The sequence below is a fragment of the Oryctolagus cuniculus genome, chromosome 12 (genome assembly GCF_964237555.1).
Source record: "Oryctolagus cuniculus chromosome 12, mOryCun1.1, whole genome shotgun sequence".
Lineage (NCBI taxonomy): Eukaryota > Metazoa > Chordata > Mammalia > Lagomorpha > Leporidae > Oryctolagus > Oryctolagus cuniculus.
Window position 1 is genome coordinate 114,659,146 of NC_091443.1, and position 27,444 is coordinate 114,686,589.

The 27,444-nt window shown below is 40.9% G+C and overlaps 1 long non-coding RNA gene across 2 annotated transcripts; it reads right to left on the reverse strand.

Moving 5' to 3' along the window:
* Positions 1-27,444, reverse strand: LOC138844567 (uncharacterized). 2 transcript variants are annotated; one of them, XR_011380500.1, is made up of 3 exons: positions 27,194-27,444; positions 9,781-9,830; positions 1-886 (listed from the first exon to the last, which is right to left on the reverse strand). It is a non-coding gene; the product is annotated as an uncharacterized lncRNA (long non-coding RNA). The 2 variants fall into 2 exon arrangements; XR_011380501.1 differs by having other exon boundaries at positions 26,689-27,443.

The window sequence follows — 27,444 nt, forward strand, 5'->3', positions numbered from 1 at the left end:
CTCTCTCTCTCTCTCTCCCTCTCTCTCCTTCTCCTCTCCCTCTCTCTGTTATTCTGATTTGCAAATATTAAAATAAATAAATCTTAAAAAATTATTTCTTATCCTTGGTAACTTACTGTTTAGTGAAAACTTAGCAGGTAACTTTGAACAGTTATATGTTAACAACTTATGAAAACATTTACCAAAAGGCCCAATGCCTTCTATATATTTTAAGAAGCCAAGAGTACATGTATTTAGAAAACTCTATCTTTTACACTTAGCAATTCAAAAAAAAATCATCCTACTGCAGAGTAGCCCTTGGTCTCTCTAGCTGCTACACTGCTTTATCTCTCTGCAGCCACTGTAAGTCAGAGATGCTCTTATCCCTGGGCAGGAAAACCTGAGGTTCATTACCTCATGTCAAATTGGATAGGGGCCCCAAATCAGTAATCCATCCCGTGATCACCTTGATGAGAGGATCTGGGTTGCGCATGGCACAAGCATCATGGGCCATCAGGAGTCGGATTCCCTTTGTACCCACAGTCATCCTCCTCACCTTGCACAGCTTGTACTGGGCATTCTCTTCAGTGTGTGTTCAGTTTGTATACCACCTCCAGCTCATGTCTGCCACCACATGGCTTCTGCTGTGATGTAGTGAACAGCAAGATGGCCCCTTGGTGTCAAAGATCAGGCAGAAATGCTCACCTGTTGGCTTGATGCTGATGTTTGCTCCATCTCACACATATCCATGAATCCAGCAAGGCTTGCAGCATCAGCTTGAACCTTGCTGTGGATTCTGACCCAGCACTGCTACATTATCTTCTCTACCTCCTCTCCAGTCAGTGAATACTTGAGTTTATATCTCAGGAAGATGAGGAGAGGGAGACATCCCTTAGGTTGCAGGGACCTGATGATGCACAAGGTGCCACAGCAAAGACCACCAATTCATTTTTTAGCAATTATACTTACATTGCCTGAGAAACTAAAACATTAGATAAGTATGGCTAATCTCTTAAGTCATGATCTTGCCAAAGAACAACTTTAAATTGGACTTCATAGGAAGCAATGAACATTGCATCATCTTTTCATCTATTGTTTGTGCTTAGGTGAAAATTACGTTGTGATTTTAAATCACACAAATAAGCACAACCAACTTTTACACATACAACAGTACACACATATAATGCATAGCATACATTATGGCACAGAAAAATATAGAAATCTCTGCAATTCTTTTTAAATCTTTTAATCAGGCCCTATGGCTCACCATGTGGGTAGCCAATTGTACAGATATGAATGTTGATAAGAGGAAAGAGCTTATTTCTACAAGCTGGCATCTTGGGGAAAGAAATATCTCTCTTTTTTTAAGATTTTATTTATTCATTTGAGAGACAGAGCCACAGAGAGTGGGAGAGCCAGAGATAAAGGTCCTCTACCAGCAAGGCCACCCCCAAAATGGCCACAATGGCCAGGGCTGGTCTGATCCAAAGCCAGGAGCCAGGGCCTCCCCCATATCCCCCACACGGGTACTGGGTCCCAAGCCCCCCTGGGCATCTCCCACCACATTCCCAGGCCACAAAGCAGAGATCCAGAGCAGGAGAGGACCAACAGGGACATGAAATGGTACCCACATGGGATGGTGGTACTACAGGTGGAGGTCCAGCTCTATATGCCACAGTACAGCCCCAGAGAGAGAGAGCTCTTGATATAAAATGTAATATCTCTGTTACAGGTTAAATTTTTAAAAGATTTATTTATTTATTTGAAAGTCAGAGTTACACAGAGAATGAGAGGTAGAGAGAGAGGTCTTTCATCCAAAGGTTCACTCCCCAATTGGCTGTGATGGCCAGAGCTGTGTCAATCCGAGGCCAGGAGCCAGAGATTATTCTGGGTCTCCCACTTGGGTGCAGGAGCCCAAGGACTTGGGCCATCTTCTACTGCTATCCCAAGCCATAACTGCTAAAGGGTTTCTTAAAGGACAAGGGTAGCTTCAGGGGAAGGTAAATAAAACAATGAGTCACCTTAATTGACAATATGTAAATGCCCAAGCTTTTTTTCTGATGAGGCCTCTTAACCAGGGGGCTCAGCATCAGTTGGGTGAAGGCTTCTTTGTTAACTGGGGCAAAAGTCCACCATTATACAAATGCTACTATTCCCCAGAGTAATTCAGGCAATATACAGTATCAGTAATTGATTTTTGCTATATAAAATGTGAAAAGGAAAAGGGAAGGAGGATGGCTTTAGTATGGTTAAAATTCCTTTTTAAAAGCTCCAATCAACTGAATATAATTATTTCCTCTATTGGTAACCTCAGTTAACCCTATTGTTCCTCAGTGGAAACCTGAAAACTTTACTTCAGCATTTAACTCGGAAAGCAACTCTAGTCCCAGTGATGGTACTGGACACTAACATACATAAACATAATTATATCTTCATTTCATATTCAGTAGGCACTCTGTTAGAGAAACATCTTTTATTGCATTATTAACTCTTGTTCCTCATAGTCAATTTTATCAGAGGCATCTGGAAATTTACAATAGATTTTTTTAAATTTTTTAAATTTATTTCACAGATGGTGAGAGAGAGAGACAGAGAAAAAGGTCTTCCTTCCATTGGTTCACCCCCCAAATGGCCACTATGGACAGCGCTGTGCAGATCCAAAGCCAGGAGCCAGGTGCTTCCTCCTGGTCTCCCATGTGGGTGCAGGTTCCTAAGCACTTGGGCCATCCTCCACTGCCTTCCTGGGCCACAGAAGAGTTGGACTGGAAGAGGAACAACTGGGACTAGAACTCGGTGCCCATATGGGATGCTGGTGCTGCAGGTGGAGGATTAATCAAGTGAGCCATGGCACTGACCCATACAATAGATGTTTAAGAGATCAGGGAGCCCCAAGGTCTCTGCTCTACTATTGGGTTGAGGTGTTAGAGTTGGATTGCTCTTGCCACCCCAAAAATGCTCCAAGAGACTTTCTCTCATGCAATTAACAAAGGGTAAGGTTTATTGATGATCCGACATGTCGGGGCCCCCGTCCCAGTACAGGCGAGCGGCCCCAAATAGTCTTGGGTTGGGGTTTTTATACACGTTTAAACAAAGAAAATCAATCATTGCATAGATCAGACAGAGGTATAGAGTAAACAATTGATACAGGTTAAGTGATTTTACAACCAGTTGATTTATGAATACAGGGAGTACAGGATATCGAGTAAGGGCCTGATTAGACCTCAGAGAACCATATGGCCTATACAGGGAGTATCAAAAAGCCTCCTATTGCCAAAAGGGAGGGCCACACAACAAACACAACAAGGTTGCAGGAACTGCCTTGATGATACCTAGGAATGCAGCTGAATGGCGATAAGGGCCATATGGTGGGGTCAGGGTTCCAGGAGGCAAAGAGATATACGGTGACTTCTTCTATCTTACTTAGGTGAAACTAAGGTTACGCTCACATTGGGGTAATTTACTGACTAATTAACTTTATAGAGGATGGCTATGCAGAGCAAGTCTAACGAGGTCAGGAAAGTTCACCAGAGGAGGTGGGGGGGAGCGGCTTTTAACTTTTTAACCCTACAGAGGTAGAACTGAAGCTTGGGCAGCCATTCTCCTGCATTGCCCAAAAGAGATAAACATTGGAATGTATTCTTTGTCCTTGAAACACAATTGGAGGGCCTGCACTGTGGCTGTGGCATAGCAGGTAAAGCCGCTGCCTGCAGTGCAAGAATCTCATATGGGCACCGGTTTGAGTTCTGGTGAAATTGGAGAAGACCCCCTAAATTTTACACTAAAATGTGGCCCCTTAAAGTTCCCTAGAAATGCTATCTAGGGTGCCACATGTGCTACTGGAATTTTGGGTGCCTTACGATTTCACCACGGGCTTATTACTAAATCCCCAATATTAATAAGCCCAAGAGGGTTCTTGCCTAATATTTAGAGGAGAATTCTAAATACCGGCACAGATAAATGAGGCAGCATGGTACATTTTAAGCTTTTATTTAGTGAGAAAAATACATAGGAGAGTGAGAGCTTTATTTAAGAGAGAGGTAAATAGGGGTTCATACCAAGCACCAGGAACCAGCCATGTGGATGAGCATCTAGGCCAGGAAGCCTAGAGCACATGGCCCAAAGGCCATGCGCCCTGGAGGTGTGGGGCTACAGCAATCCCCCTTCCTAGCAAGAGGCCAGGGAAAAAAAGCTGGCTGTGCCAAGGGGTGGCCCAGCTTTTAACCCACTTCCAAAGGAGAGTGGTTAATTAACCTGATTGGCTGGTGGGCATCCAGGTGTGGCCAGGTAGGGGGATGAGGTCACACAGCAGCGTGGTGAAGGCGTGGTTTTCCAGTTCATAAATCTGATCAATTTTAACCTGTATGCCTGCCTAATTCACTGGCTGCTCCATTTCTAATGCAGCTCTCTTCTATTGCCTGGGAAAGCAATGGAAGATGGCCCAAGTCCTTGGGCCCCTTGCATCCATGTGGGAGACCCAGAAGAAGCTCCTGGCTCCTGGCTTCGGATCGATGTACCTCTCTGGCCATTGTGGCCATCTGGGGAGTTAACCAGAGGATGGAAGCCTTCTCTCTCCCTCTCTGTGTAACTCTGACTTTCAAGTAAATAAAAAATTTTAAAGAAAAAACTCAATTGGGTCTCACACTCTATTGTCTTCATACTCCACCCCTTACAGCCACCTGAAAGACCAGTTCCAGGAATTCCCCTCTGCTTGCTGCCCCCTACCTCACCCCCATCCCCCACCTTCCCTGGGGGTCAGGGTCTTCTGTCAGGTGTTCCATCATGGGCACATTGACAGTGGCAGTTGGTTACCCATCTCTACGGATTTATTTTCTCTGAATAAATTTGGTCTGGATATAAATTGGTACACTGCCTCCTCTCTATTCTGTGACTCTTTTCCTAACAGGACACCCTCCCCCCGCCTCTGCCTCTCTGTAATTCTGCTTTTCAAATAAAATAAACATTTAAAAATTCCACTTAACAACCACCTTCTCTTAAATTTAACACATATGCAGGCCATGCAATATTGCAATAGAACACCATTTTTTTTTCTTAGTCATAAGATCCTGACTATATCTTGCCCAATCAGCCACGATGCAACTCAAGGTGATTTTGGATGGAAATTAAATTGAACCACTCATATTTCACCAAAGAGGAAGAAATCCTCATACAAATAATCAAATGAGTACTCTTCCAAAAAATATCCAAATTTCCTCACAGGGAGGCTGAAGTAAAAATCTTAGAATCTGTCTCCCACACACCAGTATCACAAAAAATGACCTAAACCAGGTCCAAATGCCATGAGCCCAAAGAGCAGAGGCAGAAATTGCAGGTATGCCCCTGGTTCAACTTACCCAGTCTCTGAGCTGTTGACTCTAGGCACAAAGGGGAGCCATGGACTCCCTGCAAGGTAGCTAATGCACAGCAGGAAGATAAAAGAAAGTCCCAGAGAGAAAGTGCTCTCAGAAGCTGCTGGGATGTCCCCAGAGTCCCAGCTAAAATTGAAGGGTTAAAAAGTTAAAAGCCACTCCCCCCCAACCTCCTCTGGTGAACTTTCCTGACCTCGTTAGACTTGCTCTGCATAGCCATTAGTCAGTAAATTACCCCAATGTGAGCGTAACCTCAGTTTCACCTAAGTGAGATAGAAGAAGTCACCATATATCTCTGCCTCCTGGACCCCTGACTCCACCATGTGTCCCTTATCGCCATTCGGCTGCATTCCTAGGTATCACTCCCTGTATTCATAAATCAACTGGTTGTAAAATCACTTAACTTGTATCAATTGTTTACTCTATACCACTGTCTGCTCTATGCAATGATTGATTTTCTTTGTTTCAATGTGTATAAAAACCCCAACCCAAGACTATTCGAGGCCGCTCGCCTGTACTGGGACGGGGGCCCCGACATGTCGGAACATCAATAAACTTTACCCTTTGTTAATTACATGAGAGAAGGTCTCTTGGAGCGTTTTTGGGGTGGCAAGAGCAATTCAACTCTAATTCGACTGTAACAAAATATTAGCTCAAGAGCAGCTCTGGGGTGGAGGTACAAGTGACCATTGCCCTCCTTACTAATGTGAAAGGGTTAAGCCACTTGAAAAATACATTCCAGGGGCCAGTGCTGTGGTTCAGTGGGTTAATGCCCTGGCCTGAAGCGCTGGCATCCCATATGGGCACCAGTTCTAGTCCAGGCTGCTCCTCTTCCCATCCAGCTCAGTGCAATGGCCTGGGAAAGCAGTAGAAGATGGCCCAAGTCCTTGGGCCCCTAACCTGTGTGGGAGACCCCGAAGAAGCTCCTGGCTCCTGGCTTCAGATGGATGCAGCTCTGGCTATTATGGCCAATTGAGGAGTGAATCATTGGATGGAAGGCCTCTCTCTCTCTGCCTCTCCTCTCTGTGTAACTCTGACTTTCCAATAAATAAATATTTCCAGAAGGCAGCTACAGTCTTGGGAAAGAAAGTCCTCTCAAACCAAAGAAGCCTTTTGCTACCAAACTGTGCAGCACAGAGGATGTTTAAAGGGACAGGGGTAATTGGAGCACCAGGCTAGAAATAAAACAATGAGTCTATTCAATTGATAATTATGCAGATTTTCAGACTTTGTTCTGAGGAAGCTCCCACCAGCCAGTCAGGGGAGTCCAGGGTGTCAGGTGGGAGGTGCATTCTGCCTCAGTTGGGGGGAGGGTTCTCTGTCAGCTGGGTCAAAAGCCTGCCCTTCCAAATCATCTCCTTTTTTTCTGTAGGCTTCCAAAACTCTTCTGCAAATATTACTCACAAGATGAGGGGAATGTAGGGTGCTTTCATTAGGACTACCATGCTGTTGGAGGAGGGTGATTGGGGGTTTATAAAGAGGTTCTAAGGCAGGGGGTGCTGGTGTAAGGACTAGATGACCTAATGGGGAGTCCTTGTAAGAGTGGACAAGATGCTTGCTTCTCCCCAGGACCTGTCTATTAGCAGTTTCTAGCTTTATCATGAGAATATCGAGGAAGCAATGATCCCACCCTTCTGAGCTTCTAGTTTTATCAAGAGAATAGAAAGAATTTGCCTATCCTACTATTCAGCTGGATTTTTGTTTTACAAGAGCAAGCTAGACAGGATTTTGTCCCCAGCCTCTGATTGATTGTTAGCTGTGATTATTCTGCTCATCCAAATTGCAGTTAAAAAACTCCATCCATTTTTCAGGTCTCCTTCTCGTGGAGATTCCCTTATTGTAAGGTCACCACAAAACACACCAAACACTGGAGTAAGGGAAAGGATTTATTGACTAAAACGCAGCAGGCCAGAGGGGAGAAGCAAAGAAGGAAAACAAGGAGAAGGAGAATGTGAGAGATAGAGGCCAGGAGATGGAGAGAAAGAGGGAGAGAGGAGAGAGCTAGAGACAGAAGATGAGAACAGCTGAGAGGAAAGGGGAAAGGAGAGAAGGGAGCAAGACAGAGCAGAGAACCACATGTTCAGGAACAGCTCCTTTTAAAACTTAGCTGGAGGGCAGGCAGGGAAGCAGGAGCAGTGAATCCCATTAGAATGAGAGTGGAGCTTCACACCAGTGGTTAGGCCATGAGGCCACCTGGCTTCTACTAATGGCCAAGAGGGGGGGCATACAGGCCACAGGTGCTGGGAATCCTAGACAGCGCATTCTCAAGCTAGGAATACAGGGACCAGAAGTGGGTCTGGGTTTGCAATGCCCGACCAGAGGGAGGGAGCCAGCCAGCTGAGGAGCAGCCAGGTCCATCCTCCCGGGCAGTGCCAAAGGAGGCTTTGGGGGTGCGCTGTGCCAACCTTGGCTTGGCCGGGGGAGCCCTCCCAACTCTGTGCCTCCGGCCGTCCAGGCAGGCTGCAGGGTCAGGCTTGGCCGTGGGCCTATGGAGCTTGCTGCCCTGCCCGTGGGCGGGGCCTCCACGTGCCAGCCAGGTGGCACAGGGTTCCTGGGGCTGCGCCTTGTCCCGGCCCAAGGGAGGTTGGGGGAACCGCGGAGGCACAGAAAAATAGCAGGAATATACAGGCCACAATCTAATACCCCTGAATAGCAGCAAGTGACAGCAAAATACAGAGTGAAGGAGTCTGGAGAAACTAACAGCTTCATTTGATATTCAGGTGAAACTCAGTCCTGTATTAATAATCAGTATGAGCTACAACTTCTTGCATGTCATGTTAGTGTGTGAGACTTTTGTAAACTAGTTGTGCCCAGTGAAAACTGTTAGTAATTACATATACGGTCTAGATAAGTGGTGAGCATGCATCACAATAAGGAGTAAGATTAACTCAATCTTAAAACCATGAAGTTCCCAAAAGAAAAACAATAAAATAAATCAAGGGGCTGGCACTGTGGTGTAGTAGGTAAAGCTGCTGCCTGCAGTGCCAGCATCCCATATGGGCACTGGTTCAAGTCCCTGCTGCTCCACTTCCAATCCAGTTCTCTGCTATGGCCTGAGAAAGCAGTAGAAGATGGCCCAAGTCCTTGGGCCCCTGCACTCATGAGGAAGACCTGAAGAAGCTCCTGGCCCCTGGGTTTGGATTGGCACAGCTCCAGCCATTGTAGCCAATTGGGGAGTGAACCAGCAGATGGAAGACCTCTCTCTCTGCCTCTCCTTCTCTCTCTGTGTAACTCTGACTTTCAAGTGGAGGGATAAATCTAAAAAAAAAAAAAAGATACAGACTAGCTGAATGTATTAAAACACAAGATCCATTTTTTACTGCCTGTAATAAACACATCTCGGCTACAAAGATACATACAGACTTTGAAAGTTAAAGGATGGAAAATGATATTCCATGATAACAAAAAGTAAAAAAGAGAAATATTATCCATGATAATATCATGCAAAACAGACTTTAAAGCAAAAACTATTAAACAAGACAAAGAAAGGCATTTTGTATTAATGAAGGAATCAATCCAACAGAAAGATAAAACTATGGTAAATGTATATGTACCCAATGCCAGGTGCATGATTGCTTTTCATTTTTTTATGATTCATTTATTTATTTGAAAAGCAGAGCTACAGAGAGAGAGAGAGAGAGAGAGAGTTCTTTCATTTGCTGGTTCACTCTTCAAATGGCCAGTGGCCAGAGCTGAGCCAATCAGAAGCCAGGAGGCAGGAGCTTCTTCTGGGTCTCCCACATGGATGCAGGGGCCCAAGGACTTTGGCCACCTTCTACTGCTTTCCCAGGCCACAGCAGAGAGCTGGATCAGAAGTGGAACAGTGAGGTCTCAAACCAGTGCCCATATGGAATGCTTAACCTGCTTTGCCACAGTTCCAGCCCCAATGCCTGATTATTTAAAAACCAAGGTTAATGGATCTTAAGAGAAACATTGACTTCAATCCAATAGTAATGGGCGACAGCAATATCACAGTTACATCAATACACAGGACAACTAGACAAAAAAAATCAAAGAAGACAACTAATCTACACTATGGACCAAAGTGACAGAATTGACATATACAGAACATTTCATCCCATAGTTGCAGAATACACATTCTTATCACCAGTGCATGGAACTCCTTCTAGGACAGATCATATGTTAGGCCATAAAGCAAATCTCAGCAAATTAAAAGAAAATGAAATCATACCATGTATCTTTTCTGACCACAATGGAATGAATCTGAAAATTAAGAACATAAGAAACTCTAGAAAGCATGCAAGCACATGGAGTCTGAACAGCCTGCTCCTGAATGAACTGTGGGTCATAGAAGAAATCAAAAAGTAAATAAAAAATTACAGGAAAGAAGTGAAAATGACAACACACATGTCAAAACTTATGATATACAGCAAAAGCAATTCTGAGAGTTAAGTTTATAGCAATTAGTGCTTACCTCAAAATTGGAAAAGGATCAAACAAATGATTTAACAATCCATTCAAAACCTAGAAAAACAATAAACCAAATCACAAGTTAGTATGACGAAAGAAATTCTTAAAATTAAAGAAGAAATAAAATTGAAACAAAAAAGAAACAAAAGATCAGTGAAATGAAGAGCAATTATTTTTGAAAAAATTAAAATTGATGCACCACAGGCCTAAATAATTTAAAAAAAAAAGAGTGGAGAAGACACATATTAATAAATTCAGAAATAAAAAGGAAATGTTAGATACCACAGAAATAAAATTCATCAGAAATTATGAAAAAAGCTATATGCCAACAAATAGGGAAATTTAGAAGAAATGGATTGATTCATAGACAGCACAAACTACCAAACATTGATGCATGAAGGCACTGAAAACCTAAACAAAACAATAACCAAGATGGAGACTGAATAAGAAATAAAGACCCTCCCCACATAGAAAAAGCCCAGGACTGGATGGTAACATGCTGAGATCTACCAAACTTTTACAAAAAAATGAATTCCAATTCCTCTCAATCTTTTTCAAACAACTGAGATGGAGGAAATTCTCCCACACTGCTTCTATGAGACCAGCATAACCTTAATTCCAAAACCAGAAAAACATACAACAAAGAGAATTATAAACCAGTATCACAGATGAACAAAATATGATTGTTCACTTGGGCCAAGTGGTATCCCTGGTATGCAGGAATGGTTCAACACATGCAAATTAACAAATGTGACACATCACAATAACAAATAGAAGAATGAAAACTGTTTATTTATTCATCCTGAGAGAATGTTGTATTTTATCAAATGGTTTCTGCATCTATTGAGATAACCATACAGTTTTTTTAGTTATTCTTTTTTTTTAAGCTTTATTTTATTTATTTGAAAGACAAAGTTAGAGAGAGGCAGAAACAGAGAGATCTTCCATCTGATGGATCACTCCCCAGATGGCTGCAATGGCCGAAGCTGCACCGATCTGTGGCACAGCAGGTTAAAGCTCTGACTTGAAGTGCTGGCATCCCATATGAGTGCCAGTTCAAGTCCTGGCTGCTCCACTTCCGATCCGATTCTCTGCTATGGCCTGGGATAACAGTAGAAGTGGCACAAGTCCTTGGACCCCTGCACCCTTGTGGGAGACCCAGAAGAAACTCTTGGCTGTTGGCCAGGAAATGCAAATAAAAACCACAATGAGGTTGCACCTTACCAGAGTTAGAATGGCTCTCATACAAAAAATATGAAGCAATGACTGCTGGTGAGGATGTAGGGGGGAAAAGTTCCCTAGTACACTTTTAGTGGGAATGTAAACTAGTGCAACCTTTATTAGAGGCAGTATAGCGATTCTTCTGAAATCTGACAGTATATCTACAATATGACCTAGCCATCCCACACTGTGAATGTACCCAAAAGAAGTTAAATAGGCATATTAAAGCTACCTGTATGCCATGTTTATTACAGCTCAATTCATAATAACTAATATATGGAATCAACCCAGATGCCAATCAAGTAATGACTGGATAAAAAAATATGGTATCTATGCACTATGGAATACTACTCAGCCACAAAAAAGAATGAAATTCTGTCTTTTGCAATAAAATGGATGCAACTGGAATCCATCATGCTTGGTGAAATAAGTGAGTCTCAAAAAATACAAATAGTGTATGTTTTCCTTGATATATATTACTAATATACAGAGTATAAAAGATGTAATGTGTAGGAGCAAAATTTGCATTTTGAGATTATTGTTTATAACATTTTCTTTACTCTCAAGGAACAGTGGTTTTCTTCTACATTCTATTTCTTGAATCCTTCACTTTGTGGAGGGTCAAACATGATTATAACATAAACTGAAAGTATGTCTTGTAAAAATTAAAAGTAAAATCATAATGGAGGGAAGAAGGTTGGGAGCCTGAGCAGGAGAGGGTAGGATAGGAAGTATCAATTTGTTCCTAAATCTGAATATATGAAACACATGAAATTTGTTCACCTTATATAAATAAAAAATTAAAAATAAATAAATTAAAGCAATCAAGAGAACAATTCAATTTCAAAAGCACCAAAGGTAATAAAATACTTAGGAATAAACTTAACCAAGGAAATAAAATACCTAAACATTGAAAACTATAAAAGATTACTGAAATGAATTAAAGATCACACAAATAAATGTATATATATACACTCTGTTCATGGATTATAAAATATATGTAATAAATCAATGTTCCTTGTGATCTACAGATTCATATCATTCTTCATAATATCCCAATAGTTACTTTTAGTCAAAAATTTAAAAAACTATACAGAAAATTAATATGGAATGTCAAAGTATTTAAATACCCAAATATTCTTGAACATAAGATCAAAGTTAAAGGCCTCACATTCTCTTAATTCAAAAGCAAATGTAGTCTAAACAGTGTGATATTTGAACAAAACCAGACATACAGGCACAGATTTGGTCTCAGTTGAGAGTCTGGGTAAGATATCTGCATTGAATACTACAGTGTTTATGTTCAACTCTCACCTCTGGCTTCTGAAACCAGCTGCCTGCCAATGGAAAATATGGGAGGCTGTGGGAATGGAACATGTAACTGGGACCCTGTCACCCACATTGGAGGCCAGGATTTGGTTTCCAGTCCAGACCTGTCATTGCAGACCTATGCAGAGTGAACCAGAAGATAGGGGTTCTAGCTCTCTCTGCCTCTCAAATTAAAAAATAAAAATATTAAGTGTAAATATTTAATGTAATAATCAGAAAATCAAGATTTGAATACCTCATCAATAAAGAAAAAAATTGACTAAATTCAATTTATGATTAAAACCCCAAATAAACTGTTAACTGAGGCAAACTTCCACCACAGAAATGGCACCTATGGGAAATTTACAATAAACTCTTGTAAAATGGGAATAAGACTGCTACTTTTTTTTTTTTTTTTTTGACAGGCAGAGTGGACAGTGAGAGAGAGAGACAGAGAGAAAGGTCTTCCTTTGCCGTTGGTTCACCCTCCAATGGCCGCCACGGCCAGCACGCTGTGGCCGGTGCACCGCGCTGATCCGATGGCAGGAGCCAGGAGTCAGGTGCTTTTCCTGGTCTCCCATGGGGTGCAGGGCCCAAGCACCTGGGCCATCCTCCACTGCACTCCCTGGCCACAGCAGAGGGCTGGCCTGGAAGAGGGGCAACCGGGACAGAATCCGGCGCCCCAACTGGGACTAGAACCCAGTGTGCCAGCGCCGCTAGGCGGAGGATTAGCCTAGTGAGCCGTGGCGCCGGCAAGACTGCTACTTTTAACACTTCTATTCAACAGTGTAGTGGATGATTCTACCAAAAAAATGAACAAAGCAAAAGAATAAAGCTCCAGATTGCAAACAAAAGAGCAAAATTGACTTGTAATATTGAACACATAGTCTTATATGTAACATATATTCTGAGGAAGTCACTAAAATCCCACTCCAAAAATACAGTAAAACTCAGTATTTTTGCGGAATATAAAGATATAAGTATCAATTATATTTCTGTTTAACAGTGATGAACATTCTAAAAGTATAATTAACAATAACATTCAAGGTAGCATCAAAGAGTGAAAATACCACAAGAAATTTAAGAAAAAAAAAAAAACTTGATTAAACTTAAATCGCACTGATCCAAAGCCAAGACCAGGTGCTTTTCCTGGTCTCCCATAGGGGTGCAGGGCCCAAGCACTTGGGCCATCCTCCACTGCACTCCCAGGCCACAGCAGAGAGCTGGCCTGGAAGAGGGGCAACTGGTACAGAATCCGGCACCCCAACCGGGACTAGAACACAGTGTGCGGCGCCGCAAGGTGGAGGATTAGCCTATTGAGCCACAGTGCTGGCTGAAAAAGGTCTTCTTTATGTTGGCTCTGCCCCCAAATGGCTACTACGGCCAGAGCTATGCCGATACGAATCCAGGAGCCAGGTGCTTCCTCCTGGCCTCCCATGCAGGTGCAGGGCCCAAGCTCTTGGGCCATCCTCCACTGCCTTCCCAGGCCACAGCAGAGAGCTGGACTGGAAGAGGAGCAACCTGGATTAAAACCTGGCACTCATATGGGATGCCAGTGCCGCAGGTGGAGGATTAACCAAGTGAGCCATGGCGCCAGCCCCACAAAACTTGAATTTTATACTGAAAAATTACAAAAAAAAAAAAAAAACATACAATTTTTAAATGAAGCATTGATTTCAGTAAGAGATTTTAATACTGCAAAAGTATATTCTTCTGGGCCCAGTGCTGTGGTGCAGTGGGTTAAAGCCCTGGCCTGAAGTGCCAGCATCCCATATGGGTGCCGGTTCTAGTCCTGGCTGCTCTACTACCTATCCTGCCCTCTGTTATGGCCTGGGATAGCAGTGCAAATTGGTTCAAGTCCTTGGGTCCCTACATCCATGTGGGAGACCCAGAAGAAGCTCCTGGCTCCTGGCTTTGCGTCAACACAGCTCTGACTGTTCCAGCCATCTGGGGAGTAAACCAGTGGATGGAGGACCCCTCTCTCTGTCTCTACCTCTCTCTGTAACTCCGTCTTTCAAATAAATAAAATAAATCTTTTAAAAAACTATACTTAATATAAATCATTGTGGAAATGTAAATCAAAACCTTAGGGAAATAACACTTCTTATTAAGTCAAATGACTCTGATTCACTATAGATGAATGTTGACATGGATGTGGAGAACAGGGAACCCTCATACATTTCCAGTAAAATATTGCAGCCACTCTAAAAATAATTTGGCAGTTTCCAAGCAATTTCTACATGGGATTATTTATTGCTTCAGCAGTTTCTCTGCCAGGCATGCCACTAAGAGAGACACAATCCACAGGCACATGAATACTGAAGCAATATTTATGAAACCAAATGTGAAAGCAACCCAAATACTGATATGTAAAGAAAGCAATGTTTAGTATATCTTTTATACTGCTATACAATTTGACAATCAAATTATAGATCAGAAAATAATGCAATTCAAAAGACAAAGAAAGGGAAGAAATGCAAAGCCATCCCCATATACTCTAACATCCCATTTCCCATTATGACATGTCCAGGAAAGGTCAATCTCTGGAGATAGGTTTAGATTAATGCCTGTGCTGGGGATGATGGTAAATGAGGAGTGCTATAGATAATATGAAGCATTTGGGATTAATGGAAATGTGTTTATATTAGAATGTGCTTATGATTACATAACTTGCAACACAGCACAAAGCATAGACGATTCACTGAAAATAGGAGACAGGACTGGGCAGACTTAATTTGGGCCTCATGGCAGAAAATAAAATGAACAAATATGAGGGGGTTTCACATATTTTCTGGAACATGAAATTGAAATATGTTCATTTGGGTTGAAATATATTTAAACCCATAAATGCAAAGGCCTTACAATTCATGGACATTGTTTAGTATGAAATAACCATGCATGTTTTTCAATAAAATTTTACACCAAAATTAACCTGCAATTTAATTCCATACTTCTTGTGATATTGTCCTAATTAAAATTAATTCCATATACTCTTTTTTTAAAACTTTTATTTAATGAATATAAATTTCCAAAGTACAGCTTATGGATTACATTGGCTCCCCCTCCATGACTTCCCTCCCATCTGAAACCCTCCCCATTCCCACTCTCTGTCCCCTTCTATTCATAACAAGATTCATTTTCAATTTTCTTTATATACAGAAGATCAGTTTAGTATACATTAAGTAAAGATTTCAACAGTTTCCACCCACATAGAAACACAAAATGAAAAATACTGTTTGAGCACTCTGGCCTCAGAATCAGCCCTAAAGGCATTCGATCTGGCTGAAAAGCCCATGAGAGTATTTCAAGCATGGAAAGCCAAGACACTCTGGCAAAAATAAATAAATAAATAAAAATAAATAAATAAATAAATAAATAAATAAATGAAAGATCTCTGTGAGTGAGATCCCAGTGGAAAGAACAGGTCTTCAAAGAAGGAGGTACCTTTCTCTGAAGGGAGGAGAGAACCTCCACTTTGACTATGACCTTGTCTAAATATGATAAGAGTTGGAGAACTCAAAAGGCTTCCATAGCCTTGGCAACTCATGACTGGAGCCAAGGGAGATTACTGATGTCATAAACAGGAGTGTCAATTTGCAAAGTCAACAACAGGAGTCACTGTGCACTTACTCCTCATGTAGGATCTCTGTCCTTAATGTGCTGTACATTGAGATTTAATGCTATAACGAGTATTCAACCAGTATATTTAACTTCGTGTTTCTATGGGGGTGCAAACTGTTGAAATCTTTACTTAATGTATACTAAACTGATCTTCTGTAAAAAAAAAAAAATTAACAATTCCCAACTTGACTCTCACTGGGATTAAACATGACAATAGGTCTGATCTGATTTCATCATCATTTAAATATCATCTATTATTTTTCACTTTATGTTTCTGTGTGGGAGCAAACTGTTGAAATCTTTACTTAATGTATGCTAAACTGATCTTCTGTATATGAAGAGAATCGAAAATGAATCTTGATGTGAATGGAAGGGGAGAGGGAGTGGGAAAGGGAAGGGTTATGGGTGGGAGGGACGTTATGGGGAGGAAGCCATTGTAATCCATAAGACGTATTTTGGAAATTTATATTCATTAAATAAAAGTTAAAAAAAGAAAAATACTGTTTGAGTACTCATTATAGCATTACATAACAACATACAGCACATTAAGGACAGAGATCCTATATGAGGAGTAAGTGCACAGTGACTCCTGTTGTTGACTTTACAAATTGACACTCCTGTTTATGGCATCAGTAATCTCCCTTGGCTCCAGTCATGAGTTGCCAAGGCTATGGAAGCCTTTTGAGTTCACCGACTCTTATTTAGACAAGGTCATAGTGAAAATGGAATTTCTCTCCTCCCTTCAGAGAAAGGTACCTCCTTCTTTGAAGACCTGTTCTTTCCACTGGGATCTCACTCACAGAGATCTTTCATTTGGGTCATTTTTTTGCCAGAGTGTCTTCAATTTCCATGCTTGAAATACTCTCATGGGCTTTTCAGCTGGATCCAAATGCCTTTAGGGCTGATTCTGAGGCCAGAGTGCTGTTTAGAACATCCGCCATTCTATGAGTCTGCTGTGTATCTTGCTTCCCATGTTGGATCATTCTCCCCTTTTTTATTCTGTCAGTAGTATTAGCAAACACTAGACTTGTTTATGTGCTCACTTTGACTCTCAGTCCTTTCATTATGATCAATTGTGAACAGAAATTGATCACTTGGACTAGTGAGAGGGCACTGGTACATGCCACCTTGATGGAATTGAATTGGAATCCCCTAGTGTCTTTCTAACTCTACTGTTTGGGGCAAGTCAGCTTGAGCATGTCCCAAATTGTACATCTCTTCCCTCTCTTATTCCCACTCTTATGTTTAACAGGGATCACATTTCAGTTAATTTTTAACACTTAAGAATAACTGTGTATTAATTACAGAATTAAACCAATAGTATTAAGTACAACAGACAAAAACAAATACTAAGAGGGATAACATATTAAGTTGTTCATTAAGAGTCAGGGCTATGGCTGATCAAGTCCCCGTTTCTCATAGTGTCCATTTCACTTCAACAGGTTTCCTTTTTGGTGTTCAGTCAGTTGTCACCAATCAGGGAGAACATATGGTATTTGTCCCTTTGGGACTGGCTTATTTCACTCAGCATGATGTGTTCCAGATTCCTCCATTTTGTTGCAAATGACCAGATTTCATTGTTTCTTACTGCGGTATAGTATTCTAAGGAGTACATATCCCATAATTTCTTTATCCAGTCTACCGTTGATGGGCATTTAGGTTGGTTCCAGGTCTTAGCTATTGTGAATTGAGCTGCAATAAACATTATGGTGTAGACATCTTTATTATTTGCCAATTTAATTTCCTTTGGGTAAATCCCAAGGAGTGGGATGGCTGGGTCGAACGGTAGGGTTATCTTCAGGTTTCTGAGGAATCTCCAGACTGACTTCCATAGTGGCTTGACCAGTTTGCATTCCCACCAACAGTGGGTTAGTGTCCCTTTTTCCCCACATCCTCGCCAGCATCTGTTGTTGGTAGATTTCTGTATGTGAGTCATTCTAACCGGGGTGAGGTGAAACCTCACTGTGGTCTTGATTTGCATTTCCCTGATTGCCAGTGACCTTGAACATTTTTTCATGTGCCTGTTGGCCATTTGGATTTCCTCTTTTGAAAAATGTCTATTGAGGTCCTTGGCCCATCTCTTAAGTGGGTTGTTGGTTTTGTTTTTGTGGAGTTTCTTGATCTCTTTGTAGATTCTGGTTATTAACCCTTTATCTTTGCATAGTTTGCAAATATTTTTTCCCATTCTGTCGGTTGTCTCTTCACTCTCCTGACTGTTTCTTTTGTAGTACAGAAACTTCTCAATTTGATGCAATTCCAATAGTTGATTTTGGCTTTGACTGCCTGTGCCTCCCAGGTCTTTTCCAGAAACTCTTTGCCTGTGCCAATATCTTGCAGGGTTTCTCCAATGTTCTCTAATAACTTGATGGTATCTGGTCATAGATTTAGTTCTTAAAGCACGTTGAGTGGATTTTTGTGTAAGGTGTAAGGTAGGGGTCTTGCTTCATGATTCTGCACGTGGAAATCCAGTTTTCCCAGCAACATTTATTGAATAGACTGTCCTTGCTCCAGGAATTGGTCTTAGATCCTTGACCAAATGTAACTTGGCTGTAGAAGTTCGGGTTGGTTTCTGGTGTTTCAATTCTGTTCCATTGGTCTATCCATCTGTTTCTGTACCAGTACCATGCTGTTTTGATTACAACTGCCCTGTAGTATGTCCTGAAATCTGGTATTGTAATGCCTCTAACTTCGTTTTTGTTGTACAAGATTGCTTTAGCTATTCGAGGTCTCTTGTGCCTCCATATGAATTTCAGCACCATTTTTTCTAGATCTGAGAAGAATGTCTTTGGTATCTTGATTGGCATTGCATTGAATCTATAAATTGCTTTTGGGAGAATGACATTTTGATGATGTTGATTCTTCCAATCCATGAGCATGGAAGATTTTTCCATTTCTTGGTATCCTCTTCTATTTCTTTCTTTAAGGTTTTGTAATTCTCATCGTACAGATCTTGAACTCCTTGGTTAAGTTTATTCCAAGGTATTTGATTGTTTTTGTAGCTATTGTGAATGGGATTGATCTTAGAAGTTCTTTCTCAGCTGTGGCATTGCTTGTGTATACAAAGGCTGTTGATTTTTGTGCATTGATTTTATATCCTGCCACTTTGCCAAACTCCTCTATGAGTTCCCATAGTCTCTTAGTAGAGTTCTTGGGCTCCCCTAAGTAAAGAATCATATCGTCTGCAAAGAGGGATAGTTTGAGTTCTTCCTTCCCAATGTGTATCCCTTTAATTTCTTTTTCTTGCCTAATAGCTCTGGCTAGAACCTCCAGAACTATATTGAATAGCAGTGGTGAGAGTGGGCATCCCTGTCTGGTACCAGATCTCAGTGGAAATGCTTCCAACTTTTCCCCATTCAATAGGATGCTGGCAGTGGGTTTTTCATAAATTGCTTTGATTATATTGAGGAATGTTCCTTCTATACCCAATTTGCTTAGAGTTTTCATCATGAAAGGGTGTTGAATTTTATCAAATGCTTTCTCTGCATCTATTGAGATAATCATATGATTTTTCTTCTGCAGTCTGGTAATGTGGTGTATCACATTGATTCATTTGCACATACTGAACCATCCCTGCATAACAGGGATAAATCCCACTTGGTCTGGGTGGATGATTTTCCTGATGTGTTGTTGTATTCTATTGGCGAGAATTTTATTGAGGATTTTTGCGTCTATGTTCATCAGGGATATTGGTCTGTAATTTTCTTTCAGTGCTGCATCTTCCTCTGGCTTAGGGATTAAGGTGATGCTGGCTTCATAGAAAGAATTTGGAAGGATTCCCTCTTTCAATTGTTCTGAATAGTTTGAGAAGAAATGGATTTAGTTCTTCTTTAAATGTCTGGTAGAATTCAGCAGTGAATCCATCTGGTCCTGGGCTTTTCTTTGTTGGGAGGGCCTTTATTACTGTTTCAATTTCTGTCTCAGTTATGGGTCTATTTGGGTTTTCCTTGTCTTCATGGTTCAATTTAGGTAGATTGCATGTGTCCAGGAATCTATCCATTTCTGATAGATTTTCCTGTTTGCTGGCATACAACTCTTTGTAGTAGTTTCTGATGATTCTTTTTATTTCTGTGGTGTCTGTTGTTACGTTTCCTGTTTCATCTCTGATTTTATTGATTTGGGTCTTTTCTCTTCTTTTTTTAGTTAGTTGGGCCAATGAGATGTCAATTTTTTTTTTATTTTTTCAAAAAACCAGCTCTTCGCTTGGCTGATTTTTTGTAATTTTTTTATTCAATCCTGTTGATTTCTTCTCTGATTTTAATTATTTCTCTTCTCCTACTACATTTGGGTCTGGTTTGCTGCAGTTTTTCTAGGTCCTAGAGATGCACTGAAAGCTGATTTATTTGGTACCTTTCCAATTTCTTGATATAGGCACCTATTGCTATAAACTTGCCTCTCAATACTGCTTTTGCCGTATCCCATAAGTTTTGATATGTTGTGTTGTTATCCTCATTTACTTCCAGAAGGTTTTTGATTTCTCTTTTGATTTCTTGAATGACCCAGTGTTCATTCAGGAGCCTGTTGTTCAGTCTCCATGTGTTTGCATACTTTCTAGGGGTTCCTGAGTTGCTAATTTCCAACTTCATTCTGCTGTGGTCTGAGAAGCTGCATGGTATGATTCTAATTCTTTTGGATTTGCTGAGACTTGCTTTATGGCCTCATATGTGATCAATCCTCGAAAAGGTTCCATGCACTGCTGAGAAGAATGTAAAGTCTTTAGATGTAGGATTGAAAGTTCTGTATATATCTGTTAGATCCATTTGGGCAATAGTGTCAATTAAATCTGCTGTTTCCTTCATCTTCTGTCCTGATGATCTGTCTATTTCTGAGAGTGGAGTATTGAAGTCCCCCAGTACAATTGTATTGGAATCTAAGTCTCCCTTTAAGTCCCTTAACATATCTTTTAAATAGACTGGTGCCCTGTAATTAGGTGCATATACATTTATAATAGTTACATACTCCTGTTGAATTGAACCCTTAATCATTATATAGTGCCCCTCTTTGTCTTCTCCTAACAGTTTTTCTATTAAAGTTTATTTTGTCTGATATTAATATGGCTACACCTGCTAATTTTTTTTGGTTTCTGTTGGCATGGAATATCTTCTTCCAACCTTTTACTTTCAGTCTTCATGTATCTTTGTCAGAAAGATGTGTTTCTTGTAGGCAGCAAATAGTTGGTTTTTGTTCCTTAATCCATTCAGCCAGTCTGTACCTTTTGACTGGCGAGTTAAGTCCATTAACATTTAATTTGACTATTGATACATAGTGACTTTGCCCTGCCATTTTCCCAAAGATATTTTCTAGTATATGCTTTGAGCTTCCTATGCTCTTTTACTGGTAGGTTTTCTTCCTTTACCTTCTTTCATATTGATGGCCATGTTTCTGTGTTTCTGAGTGTTGCACATCTTTAAGCATCTTTTGCAGGGCTGGATGAGTGGCGACAAACTCTTTCAATTTCTCTTTGCTATGAAAGGTCTTTATTTCACCTTCATTCACACATGAAAGCTTAGCAGGATATAAATTCTGGACTGGCAATTTTTCTCTCTTAGCCCCTGGGCTATGTCTTGCCATTCCCACCTAGCCTGTAGTGTTTCTGATGAGAAGTCAGCTGTGAGTCTGATTGGAGATCCTCTGAGAGTAATTTGACGTTTCTCTGTTGCACATTTTAGGATCTTTATGCTTCACTGTGGTGAGTTTAATTACAACATGTCGTGGTCATGTTTACTAGGGGTTACTAGGGGTTCTATGAGCTTCCTGTACTAGAATGTCTCTGTCCTTCTCCAAACCTGGAAATTTTCTGCTAATATCTCACTAAAAAGGCCTTCTAATCCTTTCTCTCCATGCCTTCAGGAACTCCTAGAACTTGAATGTTGGTTTTTTAATAGTATCCTGAAGATTCCTGACAATATTTTTTAGATTTCTAATTTCCTCTTCTTTTCTTTGGTTTGACTGTATGTTTTCCTGTTCTCTGTCTTCTAAGTCCGATAATCTCTCTTCTGTTTCACTGACTCTGTTTTTTAGACTCTCTAATGTGTTTGTTATTTAATCTATTGAGTTCTTCATTTCATTTTGATTTCTCTTCACTAGCACACTTTTCTGTTCTACTAGTTTCTGCATTTCATTTTGATTCTTCCTTAAAATTCATTTTCACGAGAGAGATTTTCTATCCTGTCCAATAATGATTTCTGTAGTTCAAGGATTTGCTTTTGAAAACTTCTAAATGTTCTTATCATAAATTTTTTGAAATCCGTATCTTGCATTTCTTCTATCTCATCATCTTCATAATCTTGGCTTGGGGTGTTTTGTTTATTTGTAGGCATAATAGTGTCTTTGTTGATCTTGTTCCCTTGATTTTTGTGTTTGTTGCTTGGCATTGTTAGTTGTTCTTCCCTCACTGTGAGTTTTTTTTTTAATACTATGTCTGTGTTAAGTGGACTGCCTGCTGTTGGAGGAGCCTTGGAGGCTTGAGATGGGTGTGGCCAGAAAGCTCTGCTTGGTTCTTCCGGGTTAAGGGTGTGCAAAGGTGACACCTTCAGGTTATGCGTGGTAAATCTCTCTCTTTTTATTTATTTATTTATTTAATTTTTTAAACGTTTATTTAATGAATATAAATTTCCAAAATACGGCTTATGGATTACAATGGCTTCCCCCCCATAACGTCCCTCCCACCCACAACCCTCCCCTTTCCCACTCCTTCTCCCCTTCCATTCACATCAAGATTCATTTTCGATTCTCTTCATATGCAGAAGATCAGTTTAGCATACATTAAGTAAAGATTTCAACAGTTTGCTCCCACACAGAAACATAAAGTGAAAAATACTGTTTGAGTACTAGTTATAGCATTAAATCTCAATGTACAGCACACTAGGACAAAGATCCTACATGAGGAGTAAGTGCACAGTGACTCCTGTTGTTGACTTAACAAATTGACACTCTTGTTTATGGCATTGGTAATCACCCTAGGCTCTTGTCATGAGCTGCCAAGGCTATGGAAGTCCCCTGAGTTCACTGACTCTGATAATTTTTAGATAAGGCCATGGTCAAAGTGGAAGTTCTCTCCTCCCTTCAGAGAAAGGTACCTCCTTCTTTGATGACCCATTCTTTCCACTGGGATCTCACTCACGGAGATCTTTCATTTAGGTCCCCCCCCCCCGAGTGTCTTGGCTTTCCCTGCCTGAAATACTCTCATGGGCATTTCAGCCGGATCCGCATGCCTTAAGGGCTGATTCTGAGGCCAGAGTGCTGTTAGGACATTTGCCATTCTATGGGTCTGCTGTGTATCTCACTTCCCATGTTGGATCATTCTCTCCCTTTTTTATTCTATCAGCTAGTATTTGCAGACACTATTCTTGTTTATGTGATCCCTTTGGTTCTTAGTCCTATCATTATGATCAATTGTGAACAGAAATTGATCACTGGGACTAGTGAGATGGCATTGATACATGCCACCTTGATGGGATTGAATTGGAATCCCCTCTTATGTTTATAACTCTACCATTTGAGGTAAGTCAGCTTGAGCATGTCCCGAATTGCACATCTCTTCCCTCTCTTATTCCCACTTTTATATTTAAAAGTGATCATTTTTCAGTTAAGTTTCAGCACTTAAGAATAATTGTGTATTGATTATAGTATTCAACCAAAAGCATTAAGTAGAACAAACAAAAAAATACTAAGAGGGATAACATATCAAGTTGCTCATCAGCAGTCAGAGTGAGGGCTGATCAAGTCACCATAATTTTTTTTTATCAGGAGGTAAGTAATACCACACAGCTGAGCAGAATTGATGGTATTTAGCTTCCAATCTCTGGCTTCTGCCCAAAGAATCTGTGTGGGCTCAGTTTCTCCTGCAGACTCCCACTGGGTTGCCTAGGCCACTGAATTGTAGCACCTCAGTTCATTAGCTCTACCCTTTTGTTATGTATATCCAGAATGGCACCTGCTCTTTGTCTCTTGCTCACCTTTGCAAGGTCAGTGGAGAGAGAAACTTGCCCATACCAGTACCTCCCGACTTTTTTTTTCTTCCTTCTCTCCTGTAGTCAGTCTGATGAACTTTCCCTCCTCAAGCCTGCTTCCCTCTAGACTCTGTCCACCGTTTCCCCACCAATGTCTCAGGTTACTGAGTTCACCTCCCCTTCCAGCGCTGATGTGTGGACTCAGAGCTGTGGGCGTCCCTGCTCTCCCCGCTGGTCGTCTGTGTCACATCCACTAGATCCAGAAGTGTTTCCTCTGCATTTTTTCCCCCAAGCCTTTCCCTGTGATTACTGTAATTCCTCTTTTGTCAACCTATCTTTTCCCAGATTATCAGTGCGCATCCTCACTATTCTGCCATCTTGGCTCCACCCCTAATTCCATATACGCTTAAAGAAATACTTCATTTTTCTTATATGAAACAATTAAAAAGTTGTACTAATTACCATTGTAAGGTAAAATACTGCCTCCTAATCACTCCACTTAGAATGACAATATGCCAATTCATGGGGCTGGTGCTGTGGCACAGTGGGTCAAAGCCCTGGCCTGAATGCCGGCATCCCATATGGGCACCAGTTCTAGTCCTGCTGCTCCTCTCCTGATCCGGCTCTCTGCTATGGCCTGGGAAAGCAGTAGAAGATGGTCCAAGTCCTTGGGCCCCTGCACTCATGTGGAAGACCCAGAAGAAGATCCTGGCTTTGGATAGGCTCAGCTCAGTCCATTGTGAACATTTGAGGAGTGAACCAGCAGATGGAAGACCTCTCTCTCTCTGTCTCTACCTCTCTCTGTAACTCTATCAAATAAATAAAATCAATCTTTAAAAAATGCCAATTCACATATTTCTAGATTATGTTTGTATGAATAAACTGCTTCCAAAGATCAGAATTTTAGTTGTGATACTAATTTAAGTATTTTAACACCCCTTAATGTTACACACCAAGAACGACGTTTTGAGTTTATTTTGTTGACAATAATTATGCATACCTATGGACTGCAGTGAGAGATTTTAATTCATGCATACAATGTGTACTGAATAGATTGGAGTAAACAACATTTTCCCTTCTCTGCCATTATACTTCAGGGCCTTGGAGCACCTTTCCTCTATTTGTTCCTAAAATATGGGATAGCTTACAGTGGACTATAGTCACCCACAATGCTATGTAACACAAGGAACTCACTATCATCTAGCTCTGATTTGGTACCAATTACTCCATGAAGTTTTTAAAGAATTTCTCAATTAATTAGTTTCAAAGAAAAAGAGACACACAGAGAAACAGAGAGAGAGAGGGGGAGAGGGAGAAGGAGAGAGAAAGAGAGGACATTCTCATCCACTGATTCAAATCACCAACATCTAAAACTGTGGCTTTGCCAGACTTTTATAATGATTTAGGTATGACTCCAAATGTACAGGTGACAAAAGCAAAAATAAGGAAGTAGGACTGCAAAAAAATCAAGTTCTACATACTAAAGGAAAAGCTGAAAAGTGAAAGCAAGGAATGAGAGAAAATACTGGCAAATCATAGCTGATTAAAGGATTAATATAAAGAATAGACACAATTCAAAAGGAAATATTGTAATAAAAAATGGACAAAGGATCGGATCAGTTTTTCCATAAGCAGCCAACAGGCATTTAAAAGGGTCTCAGCACTGCGCTCAAGACCACAATGGTTATGATCACACGTATGTAAAAATAGCTATTATAAAAAAGTAAAAAAACATAAATATTGAACCAGCATTGGAGAAAAGGGAACATATAAATTGTTTATAGAAATGTAAATTAGTACATCCACTATGGAGAACACTATGGAGGTGTCTCAAATAAAATTAAAAATGGAGCTAACAAATGATAAAGCATTCCCACTATTGGATGTGCATCTAAAGAAATAAAATTACTATCTCAAAGATACAACTGCACAACCATGTTCATGTGAGCATTATTCACACGAATAAGATATATAAATAAACATTGTCTATCAACAGATGAGTAGAGAAAATGCCAGACACACACAATGGAGTCACATTCAACCTTAACAAGGAAATTCTGACATTTTGTCACAATCTGGATTGAAAAGTTTGAATATACCATTGGGCTGATTGAAATGTCACAGAAAGATAAATACCACACAATCTCCCTTATTTATGGAATCTCAGAAAGTCAGACTTAAGCACAGAAGAGAATAGTGCTTACTAGGTGCTGAGAGTGAAGGAAATGGAAGATGTTAGTTGAATGACACACATTTACAGTTAGGAGAAAATGTACAGCTCAGAAATGTTATGAATATATGATTAGATATTCACAACTTGTTAAGGCACTAGGTTTTCTTTTAAAAACTATGTAAGGTGATGGATATATTAGTTTGATTTTCCTAATCATTTCAGAATGTATATGTACAAGGGAACTCCAAAAGGTTTGGAAAAACAGGATTAAACAGTGAAATTTCCATAAATTTTTAAAAAGTCTCTTCACATATCAAAACTTCAAGGTGCAGGCCTTGAATATCTACAAATTTTGTTTGTCAATTATACTCCAATAACTTTGAAAACAATCACCCTACATCAAAATTAAAACTCAAAAAAAAAAAAAAAGGTTTATATCTTTGGGGTTGGGAAGGTTTTCATGGAACAGAAACAGTTTTAAAAACATTGATAAATGTGACTAGCTAAAATTTCTTATTTGAAAGTTCAGGGAATATGTAAAGGCTCAGATGACATCCAAGACCAAAATACAGTGTCGTCTTGTCCCCCCTAAAACCTCTACCAAAGCCCTGATCAAAATAAAACTGTTTCATTAACTTACCTGGTCTGTGACGCTGTTGTTACCAACAGAAAACGTGGTCAGACTCCCAGAAAGAGCTACGCTAAGAAGTCAAGGGCCATGAGCTGAGACTCAGCTTCTGAACTATTCAGAAAACTTGGGGAATGCTGTCACCCCGGGGAGAAGAGGAACTGAGGATCCAATAAGTGACAGCTCTTCGCTGCAGGAACCCAGCACACAACCCATATGCTCCATAATGACCATCCTGTCCCCACTGCACAATCGGGGAAGACAAGGGGATGCCACCAACAGCTGCCCAGGGATGGCCCCTGGACTGTGAGCAGGAAAGGAACAGGACGCCGGGGTCCCGGGTGCCAGTCCAGCCCCCGTACTGCAGACCAGAAGGGGCTGAGTGGAGGGTCGTATCAGCAATGAGAGGGGGCCTACAGGCTCCAGCGACAACTTCTGGGAAGCCCACATCCTGCCAGCCTTTTCTGACAACTTCCCCACCCTGCCTTCCCCTCTCCTCAAGCTCAGCCCCACGCACCATGTCCCGAGGTCCTAGGTGAGCAGCTTCCTGCGATGGAAGAAGGTACGAGAACAATGGACGTGGGCTACATTCAGAGTTCTGAGTGTTGGAGCCCCCTCCTTGGGCCTCTCCACCACGGAACTGGTTGACTACTATGATGTCAAGATTCCGTGGGATTACGTAGCACTTATGCTACCACACCTGATTGGACAGCTTGCCTAGCTGTGAGGATGCACACGTCATAAAAGATGCAGCCAATCAGTGTGCTG